This window comes from Bombus impatiens, unplaced genomic scaffold, assembly GCF_000188095.3.
Source record: "Bombus impatiens unplaced genomic scaffold, BIMP_2.2 scf_0418, whole genome shotgun sequence".
In the NCBI taxonomy this organism is placed as follows: domain Eukaryota; kingdom Metazoa; phylum Arthropoda; class Insecta; order Hymenoptera; family Apidae; genus Bombus; species Bombus impatiens.
The window spans coordinates 633,823-653,570 of record NT_176837.1 but is presented as its reverse complement, the minus strand read 5'-3'; the positions used below and the strand labels follow the sequence as shown (position 1 = coordinate 653,570).

General features: G+C 38.1%; 1 long non-coding RNA gene across 1 annotated transcript; it reads right to left on the bottom strand.

The window, feature by feature from the left end:
* Positions 1 to 794: 794 nt before the first annotated feature.
* Positions 795 to 13,738, bottom strand: LOC112213012. The gene is made up of 3 exons (XR_002946874.2): positions 13,725 to 13,738; positions 12,568 to 12,570; positions 795 to 909 (listed from the first exon to the last, which is right to left on the bottom strand). It is a non-coding gene; the product is annotated as an uncharacterized LOC112213012 (long non-coding RNA).
* Positions 13,739 to 19,748: the final 6,010 nt, after the last annotated feature.

Below are 19,748 nucleotides of genomic sequence, written 5' to 3'. Positions count from 1 at the left end.
AATCTCTCAGGGTAAGGAAGAAGGACGAAGAAGAGGAAACTCCGGTGTTGGGGTAGAAAAATCCCTTCTTCTTCCAGTTCGTCTTCTTCGTCTTGAACGTTACTGAGAAGGCACATGCCGTAATGAAAACATGAATACTTGAAGGCCACCCACCACCCATAATTATATCTTCGCCCTCGGGTTAGGCTCGATCCACGATCTTCAGGGTCGAGAATGGTGAAACAGAGGGACAAGGGAGAGAAAGAATCGAGGGGGTGGACAGGGGTGCCATTTCTGTCCCCTAAATAATTAATTCCGGCAGTGCCGCCAGCTTAAACGCGTTGGGGAGGAAAAACTTCGATGCCAGAAACGTGTCTAGAGATCCTCCTCCATTTCCAACGACCTCTACGCTGCTCAACGCTCCTCTAATCGATGGTCGTAGAACATTATCGAGCTATATTTCAACGCTAGTGAGTTCGTTGCACAGAATTATAGACAATTTGTTTCAATATCGCTACTGATATTGATCGTATAAGTTCTTCTTATCGTCGTTAGTAAATTGACAGTCTTTACGCGAATTTTTATTTTTATGAACATTAAAAGATATAAGTTACATCGGATAAAGATTCATTTCAACTATTAAAAAGTTGTCGGGTTTGTCGAGTTGGCGTTAGTCTTAGGAGCGTGTTGCGTATCTTCATTAGGACAAGCCATCGTAGTTGTTCAATGGAGATTATATTTACAATTATATGTACAAGTGTTGATTTAACAGGGTTTAACAGTCAATCGTGGTAATTAGACTCTCTTAATGTAAAGACATTGTTCTTAGGTTCAATAACGAATCCATGGTCAACGGGAAAACTCTCTGTACAATTGAATATGTTTTGAAACACAAAGTGACGTTAGCTGTGACGCACGGTATCTTTCTGACTGACAGACAAGACGATGTGTGTAAACTCTCTACGGTGATCACAAGAATAACAGACTGATACGATCATATTTGTCATTCGCATATTGACCGGGGACTTCAACAAAATTCCAGGCGCCGTTACTAGGCTGACCCGCGTAGAGCCGTCGTTGCTCCTGCCCGGGGCTTGTTTGTTAATACAGCGTGTGTCCCTCGATATTGGTACTTCTACTGTTAAGTAAAAACGTTCATCCCGTGCCCGTGGCTACGTTCGGCCACCAGTTGTGTCATCTCGAGGTCAAGCCCAGTGTCACAAATCTCGGGCAAACATAATCAGATCGTATCACAACAACTACGTCTAAGTTCTATTATTTAAGTACAACTATAATAAATAGTTTAGACCAAAGTATTAGGGATCTTTTCAAAATTCCAAAAGAAAGGCCCGATGTCCCTACATCTCCGACAAAGTAATATATATTTTTGTACGTTATCGTAAATTTCGTAAGAATTAGATCTACCGAGTTGTTTCACCCTAATGAGGAAAGTGGAAGGAGAAGTAGAAATAAAATGATAATTCAGATATCGATAGCCGTACAAACTTTCACATACTTACGTTATGTTTATGATATCTATTATCTATTTCAACCAACATTAACGCGATTCCTCACGAATTCCTAAATTATAATGTTTCGTTGAAATAACAGTTCGTAATATGAAAAAGTAAGCTGCCGCTTCAAACTTTATGAATAAAAAAATTTCTTATTAAAGAAATGCAAAACTAAACCAAATGTAAAAACACGAATAACGGAACATAACATTTTAACGAACATAATAAGGCGAATAAAGAAAGGGGATCGGAAAATTGTTACGGGATGAAAATCGCTAATCTCAGTTTCGCCGGCTCGAACAATTCGACATGAAATTTTGCGCCAGATACCTCTTGGAAAATAAGACGGAGGATTAATGGACGCGGCATTAGGGTGTAATTTTATGGGGATTATTTTAAAGGCTTTCTCGGATCCAGTGGCTCAGCCGCGATTATCTAGACATCATTAATCATGTGCCCCGGTTTAAACTTTGCAGCGCCGTATACCGAAAACTTTTAAAGCACCATTTACTCGATCTCTGTAAGTTCGCTCGCTTATGGAGCTTCCCCGGCGTTTTCGCGGTAGAGACGACAACCAACATCCCTTTGATGAAATACGAAGATTAGCATAATCAAACGAAACCGCGATATTTATCTGTATTTTCAACAGTTTTTCAAATTACCGTCACTCGTAGATATGATCGTACTTGATCGAAATTGTAACTGTTATGCAACACGCATTGCGTAACGAAATTTTTATACACTTCGACATTAAGGTTTCTATCTTTGGATACGTAAAGTCTCTATTTTTATATATTTCAATTATTAAACTTGCATACGAAATTTCGAATAAAATACAAACTGATTTTGAGCTCTGAAAATCTGAAGGAAATAAGTTTCGAGGGAAACTTTGAGATACCGTTGAAGGAGAACTCATTTTCCACAGTCTGATAATGATAGAAAAAGAGAATCGTTTGTTACGAATTGTAGTAGATCTTCATTTTCATAAAATTCTTTGGTAGATAAACACTTTGGAAGATCGAAATGTTGAACTATTTAATGGATTGCCATTAAAAGAGTTAATAGCGGCAGAGACTAAAACGAAAGGCGCCGCTGCAGCAGGTGGAAGGGGTGAAACGTGCACGCCCCTTTCCCTTTTTTTAGCCAATCCAGCGGCAAAAACTCGTCTGGCATGCATAATTACATCGAAAAAGAAGCTCGACAGATGCTGCAAAGGGTTGGAAAGCGCTGCTAAAGTTGGGATCCACGCATTCAGGAAGGGTTAACTGAATCGAGGCGCTTTGATTGGTCGAGCAAAGTAGGGTGGACAAGAGAGCACGAGCAAAGGGTTCGCTTGAGTCGACGTTGCTTATCGGCCATCTTAAAATCGATTACTCTATCTACAGTGCTTTATAGATGTTTCCCTACGAAGCAACCTTTCTAATACAGAATCAGTTTTCTTCATTTTTTTTTTTTTTCATTAGAATTTGTTTTAATAGAAAGTTCTTTTTATCTTTAAATATACTTTTATTCTTTTGGAAATCAAGGGTCCTGTTTCGAAAAATCTTACAAACATTCGTAAAATTAAAATTCTCTTCTCTATTTCAAATTTGATAATCTGCCTGATTTATAAAAATCAATTTTGATGTTATGAATGTAGCATAAAGTGAAGTATAAAGATACGAAAAGAAGAAGAAGAAAGCTACTAACATTTATCGATCGGAATTATTAATTAATCATAACGAAGTACGCGGTCTTTTATATATATAACGTGATTATCATTATGCATTGATCATACGATTGATCGAGATCTTCTGCAAAATCATATGTCTAATATCCAACACTTTTCGCTCGATATAAAGACAGAGGTTCATTTGTTTAGACATACGTATAATTAAATTCAAAAATTATTATTAACGAACGACAATAAAAAGCCAATAACAAAAAGATTTTAATAAAAACAGTAATGACAATCGGAATTTCGATCTCGATCTAGAAAATCGTTTCACGAAACAACCACAAACATGAATTATTAATGACCGAAATGGACAAGACGCTATTCAAGACATAATATCCATTCAATTCCAACTTGAAAAATAAGGAGATTCTTGTCTTGAAATTCTTATCAGAACACGTTGCAACCTCTTGTAAACTCGAACGGAACCAGCGTGCATCGTTTTATTCGCCGCACGAGTCTCTCCACAGAGTCGTTAATATTTGTTTCTTGATTCGCACCTAAGCAGGTGTTGGCCACAAGAGCTGCATTGTGTTGAATTTAGAATCGCCCACGCACATGGAATCTACGATCTACGATCTAACCAGAGGCGATTCGTGCTTCCGCATCCTGTCCCTGGCTTGGTATAATTTTACGTAATGCCAGGTCGCGTTGCAGGATCCTTTGTGACGAGTCGCGTTTCTGAATTGCGTGTCGACAGCGGATCGTGATGTCTGTATTTGGCAAATTGACAGCTGTCGTTCTTTGACTTCTTTCTTTAACGACGGAGTTCACGTATCGCGCTGAATATTTCATTCGGTCGAGAATAAAATGTGTATATTGATTTTCCTAAGGAATCGCGTGACGGTATTACGGATTGTTAACGGCATTGTATTTACTAAGCTACGGATTTCGCGCGATTATGGGAAATTGAAATGTATAAACATATATAAAATGCACATGATATGCAGAAGTACATAAAATATTCCAAGTTTTCGTTATAATTTGGTAGATGAAATAACTTGAAAATCTGTTAGTACCTTTAAGTACATTTATCCCTTCCAATGAGATCCCAACTTTATCAAGATCTTCTTTCGCACGTTCTTCAGGTGTAACGCGGATATTTCAATATTCTGTTCTCGAGAAATTATCTTCTTACGATTAGCATTCGAATAAACGATCAGCCGCAAACATAATTAAATATAGTACAAGTAAATAAATAATACCTACATGTCTAAAAATAAAAAATAATAGCAAACGTACCTATAGCCAGACGTTTAATCCCAAAGACGAAAGTTAAACCTGGTCAAAAAACGAGAAAATAGAAAAAAGTGCTTTTTCGATTCGAAGGAATTGCTCGAGTCACCGAATCGAACGTTCCACTTATCTCTCTCCCTCTCTCTCTCTATCTCTCTCTCTTGAGACCTTTCTGTAACAATGAAGTGTATTCGCGGCACGTGTTCAGACCGTGGCCCGCAATACAGGAAAAAGCGAGTAAAAAAAACCATCACAAAGCTCCATCCCCGATACTGTCAAATTTATATCCGATCTGAAGATTCGAAAATCCGCCGATCAGCCAGATGCCGGCATGCTTCGATGATCAAACTTAATAATATTTATGCAACGCGTGAGCAATGTATTCCTTCCATCGTTCTGGATATTTCGGTTCTTTTTGTGATGTTACATTTTTTTCCTTTTTCTTTGTGGGGGCGACGGCTTCATGGATTTAAGACGCGGTCGAAGTGGAATACAAAGTGAAACGCAAAATAAAGGATACAGGATGAGTAACGATATTTAGAAGTCTGTTTAGCGTTATGAATTTCTTAGAATTATTCGAGAGCAGCTTATATTCTATATTTTATGTTTTATTTTTCGTTATTCCCAATATGCTTCTTTCAAACGCTTCTTTTTACTATACTATCGATTAGCTTTATTTTTTCAAACGACCATTCGTCTCCTTCAGCAGTGACTTCGTGTAGTTTCTGTAAACTTTCGTGTCTTACGATTATTCGACTTTTCATTACTGAGAAAATTTGGTAGAAACAGAAATATATCCGTGTAATACGATAATTCAATGAATAGAACGAATGGATTCCAACATTGCAATTAAAGCTATCAACATTAATTAAATTAACTCAAACCACCTTTGATAGAATCATCGTAAGTCTATTGAGCGGTAATCCATACTGTTTTCATCATCAGAAATAATCTCTTTCGAAAATCCAACGAAAGATCATCAGATACCAAAAGCAAGAACTCGAAACGGGTCCTCTGGAAGCATACTGGCTCCTTCGCCTACCATAAGATTATAAAAGACCCGGTAAGTTTCTTGAAAGTTGGTCTGCCCAAAAAATCAGCCAGTTCGACGAGATCCATACGGCCACTCGACTTCTTCCTGATGGGAAAGTAGCATGGTCCGGCTCGTTTGAAGTTCATCCTGTCTCCAGAAAACCCATCTCATCCCATCCTGTCCTATCCTGTCCCATTCGTGAAAACAGAGAGTGTTCACGCGACATAAGCGCCGTCTTACTACGTACATAGTCGAAGGAGAGGAAGGAGAAGGAAGAGAGGAAGAAGAAAAAGAATAAACCCATATAAGAAAGAAGAGGATGAAGAGAAAGAGCCGATAACCGGTGGCGTGCACAGAACCAGCGGCTTTCTGCTTCCGAGAGCACGAACGCAATAAAATGATCCATCGGCACGAGTATACGGCCACGGGATCCTGGAGGAGGGAAAGAAACGTCGACAGCCTGTTGCTGGTCGCGTGGATCGTCGGGTGCGCGCGTGTGTGCACCGGCTGCACGACAGAAACGACTCGGAGGATGAGTCGGTGAATGGGAAGGGCCGACAACGTGTAGCTGCTTAGAGGATCCAACGTTTGAGGAACGCCGTCCCTCTCACCATGTATATTGTTCTTCTCTGTCGTTCGAAAAGAAACGCGTTTCATGTTTTATCTGGTAGCCCCTGCACGATCGAATTTCAGCTCCGAACTGACGATGCGGAAACCAAGACTCGTCGCTCGCGTATAGTATGCTGATATGTGTCTGTTAACGTGTATGACGAATATTGGCCGATTTGTTGCCAGTTTTTGAGAATCGAAGTCGATTTGTCGGTTCGAGGGAGGTTAAAGAACTGGAGAACTTTTTAAACTTGTCATTGGAACTGACAGGTAAATCATCATCGATTTCATTAAATTCGCAATAAAATGTATCAACCGTTACGAATTTTCCAAATAATCAAATATCTCAGAACTCGTCTTCCCTTTAAGACAATTTCACTTCGAACAATTTTTATCTCCTCTGCAATGTTTGGACGTTCACGCGTTAATCCTGCACTCGTTTCAACAAATGTAAAGACCCACGATATTTGAAAAAAGATCTCGATCAGAAAACGTCATGTCAGTAACAATTCTTCTATATTTTCCTTAAGCTTAAGAAATCTTTCAACTGCTTGAACAGCTAGCAATTGAAAAATCAAAATACCACAAAGTCTCAGTTGCGAACATATCGAACTTCTATTATGCGCTGCACGAACAATTTCTTTCAATCGACCTGCCATTTCCCTTTCAACAATGCTTAAAGTGAAGAAAGTGGCCATGCACTCCGTGGAAGTAACTTTTATTTATAAACGCCGAAAGAGCTATGCCCAGTGAACTTGCCTTTTGGTTTTCTTCCACTTGATACCTTTGATGCTTAACAGTTTTCTCGCATGGGCACACCTCAAGAGGCGCCTCTTCTCGCGACGATGATGAAGAGAAAGGGAAAGAAGAGGCAACCGACTCTCGCAGCTGCACAATCGTCGCCCACGGTGCAAGGCTCATTTAACTTCGCAAATACACAACTCTTTAGCGTTGTGTCGCGTTAAACGTCATCCTGCCAGCCTAACTAATGGACACTGACAAATGCTGGTCTCGGAGGATTCCGGGGCTTGGTCCTCCACACCTTCGCATTCTACTTTTGTACCTCGAGGCTCTGTCGTTGCTTCTGTCAGCGTTATTCTCGTCGAGTAGACTCTCTACGTGGTTTTTATAGCGTCTAAAGAATGGTTTCGAGAGGGTTTTGTATTGGATGTTTTGCCCTAGAAAAATGATTTTGACAATGACATTCCTTTTTCATCAATCGAAGAAGATCTCACGAATGTTTTGCAGATTAGACTTGAAGATCTTAACTGCTTAAAGTCTTATAACTAAAGCTGATCGAAGTTGAATCGAATAGAATAAATGGAAAAAACATCTTTTTCCCACTTGGATATGTTCCCATTTCGAAGAAAGTTGAAATAACGAATGTCGATTCTCTCTTCAATAAAAGTCATCCAAAGGCGAAGAGATCGCCGGGATCGAACTCGTTTTGCCAGTCCCCGCTCCAATTCCAACATATTCAAATACTTTTTTCCTCTCCTACTTGCTGAATTTTTGACGATCTATGCAACACTGTGACAGTGACAACTTGTCTCGCGCAACTACACCAACATTGTCCGATCCAACTTAATAATAGAGTTCCCTCGAAAGTCAATTTTTGCGTGTCCCTCTTTTTCTCTCGTTTCCAAAGCTTCATTCTAAAGCCGTCACTCATTGAAATCGTTGAAATTAAAAAAAGTGGAAAGTGAAGTAGACGAGGCTCATTGATGTCCATTCAACCGGTTAATTTTATCAACGTTACACCCGATAAATGCGTAAATGTATATCACGCCATTCTTCGTATTTACAACTTTTTTCTTTTTCTTTACGTTGAAATTGAGCTTCTTGGTTTTCATATTAAATATTTATTTCTACTGCTCTCTTCATTTTTAAAACGTTATATTTATGGATCTCTTTGCAAACTGCAAAGTTCTATATATTGATTTTTTTATCATCGATAGGACAAACTGTGGAATATTTATTTAAGAAGACGTTTTCAATGATAGGTCTTTGCACTTCTCAGACGTCGTTATACCAAAATTAATAATGCGATATTAATTATATTTTTTTATATAACGTTATATTCAGCCAACAAAATATTATCTTATCATTCCCACAAATTCTACCAACGATCCTTCGAATTAACAAATATCGACAATACTATCACATTAATACTATCGTAAATATCTATGCGCGAAATAAATAAACAGAAAATAAGAAAAGCTACTAAAATTCTGTCCTATCATTTCCACAAATTCCATTGACGATTCCTCGAATTCGAATTCGAAGAGGTCGATTCCGCGCGAATTCGTTACAAAGTCGAAAGCCCGAGCCTGGTCACGTAGGCCTTTCGAAACTCCAAATCAGCGAGAAATTAAATCGACCATGCCAGTTTCGTCCGCGGGTTCACATTCTTCCCATGGATGTGCGACAATGCGGCAGCTTGCCAAAGAAACCATGCGAAAAGGAAGAGAAAAAGACGATGGAAAGACGAACAGTGCAAGCGGATAAAAACGCAAGGGTGGACCACACAAGTGACACCGTTTCGCTGCGGGTGAAAGCATCGATCATGCGAAACGATACCACCGATTAAGTCGTTAAAGACCACGACGATGCGATTGCACCTTGTCAAGACTTTTCGACGTTGCTAACATTGAAATCTTACGGAGACGTGTTATTAATTCTCGATGAAAATATACGATAGTTTCGAAGGGGCCTCTGCGCAACGAGACACGCACCTGTCTTATGTTAATGGCGCATAAATCCAAGTAAACGCCAGAACGAAACCACTATGGAATCTAATTTATTGTACCGTGGGCGTAAGTCAATGGGAATGAATACAGGCACTGCATAATTTCGTGTCGACTATCGTTGGAAAGCTCATAGAATTTAATCTTGTACGAGCATGATGGGTATGATAATGAAGATGGTATACAGGTGTCGATGGAAGAAGGTTGTGGTGTTTATGGAACGATGCGTCATATTGACGCTAATTGGTGTTCGATAAACTGTTGAATGGCGTTAAAATATGTGATTGATCACAGTAAAAAGTGTACAGTTTACAACAAAAGTGTTAGGAAGATTTTAATTTGATCTGCTTCAGATTTAATCCTCACCGATTTCCATGTAACTTGTCAGGGTAATAGTTTTAAGCAAAACTATAATTTTAATAAGATATTCAAACCAGTTTTATGAGAAAAACATTTTTAATTTGTAATTACGTTAAGTTATATTATATGTTGTATGTGACCAGCTGGCCTATAAACCCTGAATACTTCTGTATCTACTTACTCGAAGAGAAGTTTCAACTAAATCTGGAAAAATTAAAATCGACACATCTTTTCCATCCCCTTTATCTTCCAACCTCTATTTCTACACTATTCTCCATATACCATAGAATCCTGCAAAAGGAAAAACATTCTCGATTTCCTTATCGAACGATACATATACTTACCCCACGTAAGTTCGCGATCACGTTGAAAAAGAGTCATCGATAGCGAGTTCGTATCCGAAATAACTTGCAGGAGAGAAAGAGCCCCAGTTACGAGAGGAACTGTTGGTCCCTGATGGGGGTTGCAGAGTGCAGGGCAGCGAGAAAGAGACGAAGAGGTAGGCAACGACCCCACGCAATGCTCCTTCCGCACACACGAACAAATCCCCTCGTTTTTGGATTTTTCGGGTAAAATCGGGATGGTAAAGGGAAGGCTGGTGAGTAATTCGAGGCGGGGTGCGGGCTCGTGTGCAGGGGTTGCTCTTTAGGATCTGCACCCTTCAGCACCCTGCCTTCCACCCCCGTTGCTCCATCACCCTCCCTGGTGGGGCAAGTTTGACCAATATTTCCGAAGGGTAAGGTAAAAAGAAAGGGGAATGGAGAGCGAGATCGCTTTATTCGTGCCACGCCAACGACTAATTCGTGCGAGTCGCGTTACAGCTGCGATGGCGGCGGTAGTGAAGGAACGAATGAGAGGAAAACTCGTTCGACGATGATTCGTTAGAATTTATGTGGCTTACGAAAGCATTTGAACACTTCTGGAAATATATATGAGAGTTACGAGATATTTATTACAAATACGTATATATTTAGTAAAAAATTGGCATTTAACACGAACAGCCATCTTAAGAATATAATAAATATTAAAGGTAGTCTCATTATAATATTGAAGCTCGTTAATGTAATGGATGATCGACTGTTTAAAACTACTTTTTTGTGATCCCTGCGAAACATATATATATCCTTGTATTACAGAAAAAAATTTCACAATTTGTAATACTACGTTTAATGATTCGCGCGATGAATAATGGCCTTAAATCTGCAATTAAAGATAATCTCGCTGGATATCGTGGCTTACTAATGCAATGAACAATTGACTGAAGCGTATATCTGTAACAAATATCTTGTAACTTCCATATACATTTTCACATACGTTCTAAATTTCACCAATATAACCACGATTATCTTCTCTCGTTGTATCAATGAAATCTCAAAATCTTTCGTCCTATTACACGCGCAATATATACTAATAGAAAGTTTGTATACATATTCAGATACTTGTGTAGCCACTGGTAACAATTAAAATTGAAAATCGTCCAACGTACCGATGGATCCGGCTGATTCCCTCGGAACGATGCCACCGCATCAGTTCGCGTTCGGTCACTTTTCTGCTTCCTTAAATCTCTTCGCCAGGGGTAGCCGAATCACACGTCAAACGCAGAGACAGACGTTTTTGTTACGAAGAGAAGAGAAAAAAAAAATATCGTGCGAGAGCCTCGGGTCGCCGCCACCACCGCCGATGGGGTGTAAGAGCACGCGGTACAGAGAGATGAAAGGGGGTGAAGGACGATAGAAAATGTAGGGTGGTTTTAGGTCCTCCATTCAATTTATCGACGGATTGACAGCTCTGTTAGGCCCTTGTTACGCAGAAGCACGTTACCCCGGAAAGAAGAGAGAGAGACAGATCTGGAGCAGGGAGGAGAGAAGAAGAGAGGGCTGCACGATTCTAATCGTACTTCTTTCCGTCTTGCATACGTTTCCGGGTGAAAATAGTCCGTTTCGGTGAGTGCTTTCTACCGACGAGGGTAAATGCTCGTGTACAGAAAAATCTATGAGAAAAAGATGTAAACATAGAGGCAGAGAAGTGCCATGGAAAAATAAGTTTTCGATTCCTTTTTGATTGCGACAAAAAAATTGTCTATAAAACTGAATCGTTCCCAGGAGACTCGTCCGTTTCATTGATGTTTTCTACACGCTGTGTACGGATGATAAGACAGTTAGTTACAAGTCTAGCGTCGTGAACTCTAATATGGAAAACAACAGTCCGATTGTAATTTCAAACAGTTTGATTAGAGCACCCAGTTCATACAAAGTTTCGATGTTAATTGGACAGTGACGCATCATCGACTTGAAGCACCAACGAATCCAACTGATTATTAATAACTTGACGATCGAAACTGTTTACCCGATATCCATGGCAGATAGATTGTTTCTTAATGAATTCGTGGCAGCTAACTTTTGACAATCGAAACTGTTTACGATATTCCTTATAGTAGACAGATCGTTTCCTAAAACTCAAATCTCTTTCTATAAAATCCAAATGCTTCTTTCGAACAACTCCGACTACGTATTTACAATTTTGTTTGCCTTCCTTCTGAACAAATTCGTTGCAACGAAACGACAGAACTGACCAACGGTCTCGTCGCGTTAAAACCCAATCCAGATCGATGGATCTGTGGCCAGGTGTGCTCCGGTCAACTGTTACGTTTCTGGATACCTTATGCGACCTTTTCGCGTACCTTCATCCCCCTGACCCGTCTTTCATATAGAACCCCGGTTAATCGGAAGTCGCGAGTGGACGCGAGGAAGGACGAAGGGATCTTCGAGAATTGAAGAAAAAATTTAGGGTGCGTCTATCCGCTTAAAGAACGATGCCACACCGCGTAAACCAGCACGGAATAATTCTTTTGTGGATGCTCGAGGCATCGATATACCGAGGATGCCTGAACACGAAGATATCTTGGACTTCGTAGATACCTTTTTCTACTCTTTTTTGATTCTTTTTGTACTCTTTGGTTATAAAAAAATATTTACAAGCAATTGGTTAAAATTTAAGCTATTTAAGAATGATATAAGAGTAACAATAAAACAAGTAAGTTTGTAGTTGACGTAAGTCAAATTATCTATTTGGAAAAATATAAATCATAAAAGACCACAAATTGTGCGTTTTATTCGATTGCTACGAAAGCTTCAATTTAATGATCAGTATATTCCATTTAACTACTGAATGATACCAGATACTAGAAGGAACGAAATACAAGTAGCTTCTTCCTTTTCTCTTTTCTGCGTCGACTCAATGATTCTTTCGTAAGAAACTTTCTGTTTGAAACTTTCTTATTTCACCCCTTTCTTGTATTCTATTCTCTTATCAAAGGTAGTTTCATATCACTATATAGTTACGCTTTACCTTTGGACCTTAAGTTCTTATTACTACTTCCTATTCCCTTTTCTATACTTGCTTCTACTAAATCTTGTATAACTTCGTTCTTTGAAATCGTACCATCGTTTTTTAATGAACAGAAGGAATACAATACCATGGCAATACAATACAGCAATATATGAAGACATATATGAAGAAATATAACGAAACTTTCATACTTCAGTACGAAACGCTGCAGTTTCACCTTTGATACGAATATTTAATTGCTCGCACCTTTAGAAATTTGTAGAAAATATGAAAGAATCATGGCTAATAATTAATGTGATTACTCGTTTCAATAACCGGTTAAAGGTCTTTTTAACAGGTAAACGTTAAAGACTCTCAAAGATTAAAGCGATATTAAACGAAAACATTCGAAAGTTGCAACAGGGCTAATTTACGCCTAATTCAAGGACAAAATAGATGGCTCTGCGAAAAAATGAAAGCTAGGACGCTCTTCCTAGACCAGCTGGTGTGTCCAGTCTCGTCTCCTCGAGTCTATTCGCACACCACATGTTCCTCGGTAGATGAACACGAAATTAATACGGGATCGGTATTATTAGGTTCAGTCATTAGGCGGCATCGGAACCAGATAATTAGACGATTCTCTAATGAGGTTGTGCTAAATATTATTTGATCGATAATAAGAAGATAGCGAAGAATTCTGTGTGTACGACACACGCTCCTATCTTGGTATCTAAGGTTCAAGTAAACACATTGTGACGCCTATTTCTCATTATAAAAACGCAATTGTTGCGTCCACCATTGACAACAATTCTCGACCTGGGACTTTAGCCCGTCTCCCTAATTGTCAACTTTTTACTTTATCAAACATGCGGTTTATCAATGGGCTCCCATTAGTCCATTCTTAAATATTTATTCGAGTGAATAGTTTTAACTGGACTTCACTGTGTCGCTCTTCGTGCTTGGAGAAGTATCCAATTGAAGTGATTGAAAATTTGTCTCAACAGGGTACGTATTCATGTACTTACTTATAATGTATTTTTTAGCTTTTATTTCATTTACATACTAGTATACATATATTGTAGTTTATCAATGTGTCACCGAGTTTCTCCTGGACACTTTATTTAGTAATCGTAGTATAACAACTATTATCCTTTAACGATACGATGGTTATTTTATCATGCGAACAGAAATATTCAGAAATTGACAAAAGATGATATAATCAGTTATATGTATACTAATAGTCATTAAATTACACATTAACTAACGATATCTACTTGCCAAAATGTCATAAAAATAGAATCTTGTAGGAATTCATAGAATTCATCTCATAATAACTAAAGTAGTTAGATTTCTAGATCAAAATCAGGAACTGTAATCAATTATAACTCTTTCTTTTATGAGTCAATAAAATATCGGTACGATAAAGAGCTAACGTATTTCATATCGCACGAACCATTCATAGCCTTTAGCAATCACTTGGGACAAAGCTTTTATTAGACAAACAGAGGTATATATCCTTTAGCACACAGTTTATGTAAGATAGATAGTAGTAAGGATCCAAATATCAGAAGTTCAATACACGTGTCATGTATCTCTAATTAAACATTCTAATCGCTTCACCCAAACTTCAATTCCTATTGCAACGTTCAATCTTCCTTTGAGGAAGCCAAGTGAAAGAATCCAAATTTCATGCAATACAAGTTTTTAGATCATACACAAAAAATACAGGTGCTTTCTGACCGTTGCAAAGAGTCGTTACAGGAACGAAAAGATACTTCTTTGAAAGAAATACAACAACGAATTTTTCTTAGGGCAGATGAGCGTTCGAAGATTCGAATCGCGTTCGAATCGACGTTACCACATTAAGAAGGCGAAATAGTGGGGTTTCAATTATCCCACATGACATATTTAAATACATGGAAAAAGTTTAGCTCTGCGATTCTTATCTGTCGTAACGGTCACGATCGAGGAGAAAAAGAAAAGTCCACTCGAGAAATGCAACGGAAAATTCTCGAACTGACTCGTAGAGTTCTTTGTGGTGAAACCATGACCAACGGTTGCTCGTCAACCACAGATCAAGATATCGATTTAATCTGTAGCACTGCTACCTATGTAAAGCGGTTCCGATCTGACAATGGACAGATTTCAAGGTAGATTGGTTTGCATAAATTGGACCAGCACCAGTATCCCACTTTCCGTTAGAACTTCCGTTTTCGACGTGAAAAAGCGCTCGCAAAAACCAGTCGAACCGTTTCTTCGGGAAACGCGATGCTTAACTTCGATAGTTTCTACAAGTTCGTTCACTTTCTTTTGCAACAGTTGTGGAGGATGAGTGTGGTGATATTTTTTGTATAATTCTAGAAAATTGCAGTAAATTCTAACGAAGTATGCCGAGCAATAAAAATCTTGACATATTTAATCTTTTCAGAGAGGAATTTATTGAAACCAGAGAAAGATAATTACTTTTGTGTTTTTCTCACACTAACTCTTGATTTTTAATTATCTCGGTATTTTTTATTCTTGATATTTAATCTGCTAAAGATTATCCCTAGCGAAGAATTATAAGCCAAATACAAAAATACTATGCATAATATAATATTATAACACACAAACACATTACTATAGTGACTTTATTTTATTTGATGGATGGATTTGTTTACAGTAATTGAAACAGAAAAACGATGATTATTTCATTTAATTAGAGCTTAATGTAGTAATGTAATGCGACTAAAACAACTAAATTTGTACAACTACTCAACTTCTGAGTGACAACTCACAAGTCACAATTCACAACTCACAACTCACAACTCACAACTCATAATTCTCAACAACTCGACAATTAATGACCAACGACTAACTAACTCGCAGCTAACTCGTAACTAGCTCGCCACCTACTCGCAACTAACCCGCAGCTGATGAGCAATAACTAATTGACTTTCTCCACCAAGACATCTCCCCATCACAGATTTCATACCCCTAGCAAGTTGTTCCTTATGATTATTCCACAATACTACAATGCCTCAATAGAATTTAAATATTACGCAGGCGCGTCTTATCTTTAAGAAGTGTAGCAAACAAGGTATGTTGTTTCTGGTATACATATGTATATAAAAATCTGAACGGAAGAATAAGGAAGAAGACACTGCGTATTTTTATCCCCTATCGGAGACGAAGTGTACGTTGCTTTCACCCAGCTTGTTGGATTATCGAGATTAGATAGACAGGAGACTAGTTTGTTTATATTATGCCACGACAAACGGAGCAGATATTTTTGGAGAACATCGAGCTGCGCATTAACGGGTATTTAGTCGAACGTGTCGCTTTGTCTACGCAACACATTGAGAAGAAATACCAGTACCTAAGAAGAAGAACTAAAAGATAAAAAAAAATTATTCATGTAATTATTATGTTACATTACAAATAAGAAATAAATAACTTACATCTTCGCTATCGTTTTATACACGTCTCATAGACTTTCTAACTCAAGTTATTCAACGATCATACGAATATCGTAAGTACTGTACGTGCCCCTGTATATTCGATATATATCTTTCTTTCTACTTCAATAAAATCGCAATCATAATAAAATTACAAAGATATATCCGATCGAATGCATCAATCTCAACGATTGCACAATGCAAGTAAATAAAGAATCAATCGCCACGGACACAGAAGAAATCCTCTTAAAAGGGGTCTGTAAACTACACTGCAGTTTTTTTTATTGCCAAGTATCAAACGCAAAGCTTCTTATGACTTTACAACGTAAATATCCGATGGGTCTTTCGTGACAATGAAGGCTCTTTAGTATCTTCTTGGTTCGTCAATTTTATCGTTGATTCAGTAGCAAAACAGTTGTATGTATCAAATATTATTTAAAAACCGTTTTATCTATTAAACGCTTACTCTGCGTTACAACGAGTACTCTGCGTATTGCGCGTTCTGTGCATTGCTGGACATTTACATTTCTCATAAATGCAGAAAAGCATTACATATACATATACCGTTAGTAATAAAATTATTACAGAGTACCAATAAGAAATCAAAGTAAAAAAGAGATCCTCGCAGAATGTAATCATAAATATAATTAAGTTTCAAAGCAACCAAACGGAAACTACCAAGTATCTAAGTGGCAAGAATGGAACAACAGGTTTATTTGGCGGAAACAAAAATGAAGAAAGTCACATCTTTAAAATTTTTAGGAAGTTTTAAAACGGAAAGCTGGCCGTTATTCGTAAAGGTGCCTTTCTTGTGGAAGGAAGGTGTGCAATATAGTCGACCGTCACCAAGTGGAAGAATTATTTCAAGAATTCAATATCGTTTTACGTATGTCAAATAAACAGAAAAGAAGGATCACCTTTTGTCCATCGAAAACTGTCGTTTTGAAGACCCTAAGCCCCAAATGTTTTCATACCTGATAATTTGCACTCGTAAAATTATAAAACTGTGAACAACCCCAATATTTTTAGTTCGTCCTGAACACGGCAAAACTGGCGCGCCCTCGAAAATTTCCTGATGAGAGAAAAAGGTCCTTACACTTTTACTGGCCATTACTTACGGAAAATTAGAGCAATTCTCGTAATTTTAATTACCAGGTATAATGCGCTCTCTCGTTCTACGTTCCTCTTCGTGTTTCTCGTATTTATCACCAACGTGCTTTCCCCAAGTACTCTACCAAGCATCCATCCATGTATACAGTCCTTTATTAGTAATGAACTTTAGGATAGTAAAACGTACTCGAAGGTTGGAATCAGGGTGCCCTAACTACGTTTGACATTTGGTGTAGTATATTCATACCTAGTGAACGGTTCAACAGCCCTGCTTTCGTTTTATTGCCAACGAAACATTGACCAATCGCTGTTCCATTTTGAAATATATTTCTTTTTTTTATAGTGTTTATCTTAGGATCTTCCAAATTCTCTACCTTTCCTATTATACAATGAACCAATTCGGAGTTTTAGTATTAGTTGTTTGGTTCTATGAGAGAGTTTTTGGCAAAATGCATTGGAAAAAACGTTAAAATGGTGAAGGTTAAAGCTGAGAAACATGTACTGCGATTTCCACAGAATCAGAACATGAATCATTTGTTACTTCATGTTTTCATGTAATTTCTCTGATCTTTTTATGACCCCAATTTTTTACTTTAAGAATATAAAATAAGAATAATTGTGAAATAAACATATTTAAATAATTACTGAAAATTTTCAATGCGAGAATTGATTGTAAATTTTAATAAATAAAAAAAACATATTTAATAATATATTAATAATATATGACTAATGAATGTGAAATCGTTCAATTATCATTCACTTACATCTGATTCAAATGAGATTTGCTGGAATTATGGTAGATAAAATATTAAGCAACTATAAACGTCAACAGTATCAAGAAAGCAATTTTGTTCAGTATCACAAGCATAAATTTACTACGCGCCTTTAGGCGCCAGCAGTGAACTACGGTAGAAGTCAAACACAGTACAAGAAGAAGTCATGATACGGTTGTAATCATCACAGCGCGTAGTAACTCTGCTCTTCGCTTTGTATCGATTCACGGAGTAACGTGCACAGCAGGTATTTCCGGAAGCATTACAAGGATGCCGACGCATCAGGTTAAGAGTTCACCCTTTTCATCAGATGTCAAAAGCTTAGGCATCCTAATAATTACAAACAATTTGGCCACTGTACATAGTTATTCATCGCATCCAACACCGTATCTAAATGTTTAAAAAGCATCTTTTCTCTATTTGTTCTCATTGTTTTTACCATTATAAAAATGACATAATATTTCGGTGCTAAGAAATTTGAAATATTCGAAGGTAGAATGAAGAATCTTTAATTTTCTCTCATTTTTTCTCCTCGTCTTTTCTCTTATTTAATCCTACTAGGTATCAACGCAAGCTTTCATTTGCAATTTCCTTTTAGTCAATTCACATCGCTGAATTCTGTGAAATTCGTCCCATTAAATTCGAGCATGGAGAAATATTCCAAAAGTTTGCTCGATAGTCTTCTCGTTACTATTTTATGTAGCCTGTTTCAAGAATTAAGGTATTTAACGCTATTTGCGGATAAAGTCTGCTTCGTGTCTCCGTCCATTAGCAACGATACTAAAAATAGAGGAATCGATGCAAGTATCTATAATTATAAGAAACAATCGCATTCTCTAGATCTACGCTGCGATGTAACGTATCTGTTGCACTTTCTATTTTCTATATTTTTAAAAAATAATATACCTTATCGAAACTTCTACAATAGAAAACATACAAATGGTATTAAATTAACCCTCACTTTCTACATTCCACATTCCTATATATACCATCACACACGCAAAATCAATCCATTCGCTTTCTGTCGTATAGCAACGTAAAAACACAGATAATCTAAAAATACTGTACGGAGATCATTTCACCCCAACATAAAAACAGTAGCAATCGATTCGGTCACAACTACTGTATATTCCCATTCCGATACAATTTCCATCTCCATCTTCGACCTAACAATTCTACAACGCATATTCAAACGCCCCACCCAACACCAATAACCACATCCAAGAAAAAAAATGCTATACATCCCCCTTAAAAGATGAACAAATCATGAAAAAAAGAAAGAGAAGTCTCTATTAATTCGTCGACTGCGTATCGTGATTCCGTCTTTCGATCGGAACATACTACTGGCCCTCTTCCCTTTCCAACCCTTAGTATATCTCGAATCTCCGTCTCTATCCAGAGGACGACAACAAACTGACAGGATGGAGAGCGTGCTCCCGCGAACGTACACGTATCAAACATACTTACACAGCGTCGAATATATATACACGCTAAATATACACACGTAAACACACCTGAAAGGCCGCGCCTATACAGAAAGGGCATTCTTCCTAGTTTTTTATCGCGCACGAGCGTGTGCTGTGGCCCCGTAAGTTTCTGGATGCAGGCACGCGCTCGACACGGGCAGGTGAGAGAAGGAGAGTGCACGCGTGTCTCGTACTTTTCACCCCCGAGAGAAAAAAAGAAAGAAAAAACCCCAATCCTGGGGGTAGCGGTGCTCGAGAACGAAAAGAGAGGGGTGTGTTTCGACAGAATTCGTTTTTTCGGAAAACAGTAGGATCTCTGTGCTTTCTGGACCATTGTGCGTTTGTACGATGCACGTTATCGTTGGACGGAAGTCGCGAGCAACGAGAAATCCCCGGCGTTTCGTTTGCGACACCGGCGCGCACCGTCGCGTCGAGTCGCGTCG